This window comes from Panthera uncia, assembly GCF_023721935.1.
Source record: "Panthera uncia isolate 11264 chromosome E2 unlocalized genomic scaffold, Puncia_PCG_1.0 HiC_scaffold_19, whole genome shotgun sequence".
Taxonomy (NCBI): Eukaryota; Metazoa; Chordata; class Mammalia; order Carnivora; family Felidae; genus Panthera; species Panthera uncia.
In genome coordinates, this window is record NW_026057588.1 from 17,699,626 (window position 1) to 17,702,511 (window position 2,886).

Consider the following 2,886-nt stretch of genomic DNA (forward strand, 5'->3'; position numbering starts at 1 on the left):
ACCAGAATGGTCAGGCCTCTGTTTGGGGACTAGATGACTTCATTTTTTAAAAATTTTATTTATTTTTGAGACAGACAGAGAAAGAGAGAGAGCACGCACAAGTAGGGGAGGGGCAAAGAGAGTGAGGGAGACACAGAATCCGAAGCAGGCTGTAGGCTCTGAGCTGTCAGCACAGAGCCCAACATGGGGCTTGAACCCACGAACCGTGAGATGATGACCTGAGCCGAAGTCTGACGGTTAACCGACTGAGCCACCCAGACACCCCAGGGACTAGATGACTTCAGACATTACATTCCCTGGGTGTGTTCCTAGACTAGACCAGGTAGTACTTGGCCTATTGTTCCGCTAGGAGTTTAGATATTCTTTTACAGGTAGCATAAATCTATCAAAGAGCGTTTAATGAGGGAGTGAATTTTAGGAAGGGTTATGAATTTTAGGAAGGTCACTCTTTGGGCATTGTAGAGAAATAATTAAGAAATGGTAAGTCCAGTTATAAATCTATTTCGCCAGTCCAGGGGTGTGAACTAAGCCTGGGTCATTAGTAGTGAATATGAAGGGGCAGATTTGAGAGCGTGAAACTCTAAAGGGTTTGGTAATAGAACAGATGAAGAGGAAGAGGGAAGTCTAGAATGGGTTGGACTTGAAGACTATTAAATAACTGGTGATGTGCTAACTAAGATAAAAAATAGGAGGAAAAGGGAAAGAAGAATGAGGCTTGATTATTTATGTTAATCAGGGTATAATTTACATATAGTGAAATGCATAGATCTCAAGCGTACAGTTCAACCGATTGGACAAATGCATGTATCTGTGTAAGTCACAGCTCTGTCAAGATATAAGACATTTCCATCACCCCCAAAGAGTTTCCTGTTGCCTCTTCCCAGTGAGTCCCCTGTCCAGAAGCAACCGTTCCTCTGATTTCTCTCATCAAAGGTATGAGTTTTGCCCATACCTTCTGGGTACTACTCTGTGTCTCGCTTTTCTCACTGAGTGTAATGTTGCTGAGATCACTCTGTTTTTATGTGTATCAGTAATTCATTCCACTTAGTTGCTGGGTAGTTTTCTCTTACGTGACTATGCTACGGTTTATCTCTTTGCCTATGGACACCGGGGCCATTTTGAATTTTGTCACTGATGTAAATAAAACTCCTATGAACATTCTCGTACAAGGCTTTCCGTCGACGTACGTTTTTATTTTTCCTTGGATAAATACCTAGGAGCGGGATTGCTGAGTTTTTAAGTTAAGAAAGTGCCTAGGAGTGTTTGTGTGCCGTTTTACACTCTACCAGCAGAATGTCAGAGTTCTGGTTGTTTCTCATATTCACCAACACTTGGTGTTGTGGGTCTTTTTGCATATCATCCCTGCAACAGGGGCCATGCTGCTCTTTTCTGTATTGTTTCAGTTTTAGCACATGTGCTGCCGAGGCGAGCACCTCAGCCTTCTTCCTATTAACTATTCTGATGGGTGTATGGAGGTATCTCATTGTGGTTAATTTGCATTCTGCTGATGATTTATGATGTTGAGACCATTTTCATGTGCTCACTGGCCTTTCAAATGTTTTTTGTTAATTGTCTATTCAAGCCCTTTATTACTAACTTGTAGAAGCTCTTTATGTATCCTACATATAAATCTTTTGTCAGATACATATATGTACTGAGAATATTAACTCCAAACTGCAGCTTTCCAATTAATATTCTTTTAAAAAATATTTTTAATCTGGGGCGCCTGGGTGGCTTGGTTGGTTAAGCATCCGACCACTTCACTCAGGTCATGATCTCATGGTTTGTGGGTTCAGGCCCCACATCGGGCTCTGTGTTGACAGCTCAGAGCCTGGAGCCTGCTTCGGATTCTGTGTCTCCCTCTCTCTCTGCCCCTCCCCTGCTCATGCTCCGTCTCTCTCTGCCTCAAAAATGAATAAACACTAAAAAAAAAAATAATTTTAGAGAGGGGGGTGGTGTAGAGAGAGACAGGGAGAGAATCCCAAGCAGGCTCCACACTCTGTGCAGAGCCTGACGTGGGGCTCAGTCCCATAACCCTGAGATCATGGCCTGAGCCGAAATCAAGAGTCAGACACTCAACCAACTGAGCCACCCAGGCACCCACTTAGTAGTATTTAGGCACCCCGGCAATTAATATTCTTAGTAGAGTATTAAATCCTGTGTCCTGGGAAGGTGATTGTAAGTGGATAAACTCTCCCTTCTTCATTTTATATATTCTAGTCCTCTTGATCAAACAAACACTCTAGAATCCAATCTTATAGGTGCTCTCCTGGCTTTTGCTGGCACATGCTAGCTCCCTTTGGGGTACAGTCCCTTTCCTTCCTTATCAGGCCCTATGGGTTATATTGTGGGTCAATCCTAATTTTAAGATTCAGTCACCATTTGGAGATTAAACTCCTGGTGGTTAGGAAGGACAGGTCCTGAGGGTCCACCTCCCTGCAGAGATGGGAGTGGGTGGGTGAGTGTTGTCTTGTGGGGGAGCAGCCTCTGTGTGATCTCCACAAGGGGGAGATGAGAGGTTAGCTCTTAATGGGAGGGGGTGAGCTCCTTCTGTAGGCTCAAAGGGCTCAGAGGAATCTGGGTATTCAAGTTTTTCAAGGACATCAATCCAGCTAATTCATTCCATTTCTTCTCACTGGGCCCTGACCTAGGTGCAGCAGACCTCCTTCGTTGGGAATGTATCTTTCTGTGGAGTTTGGCTCCTGTGACCATTAAGTCTTGGGACTGGTCCCCGGCTCCTCTGCCTTCCCACAGAGCAGATGAGAGCCTGTTTCTTTACTCCTAAGGAGGCCGTGGTGGTTTTGAGATATGTCTACATATACTCTTCCCTTCAGGAGGTGGGGCCAAACGGAATAACCGGCTTGCCAGTTTCTCTTTTAAGTAAAA

General features: G+C 44.3%; 1 non-coding gene across 1 annotated transcript; it reads right to left on the reverse strand.

Moving 5' to 3' along the window:
- Nucleotides 1–1,325: 1,325 nt before the first annotated feature.
- On the reverse strand, nt 1,326–1,433 carry LOC125916226 (U6 spliceosomal RNA). The gene has a single exon (XR_007455842.1). It is a non-coding gene; the product is annotated as a U6 spliceosomal RNA (small nuclear RNA).
- Nucleotides 1,434–2,886: the final 1,453 nt, after the last annotated feature.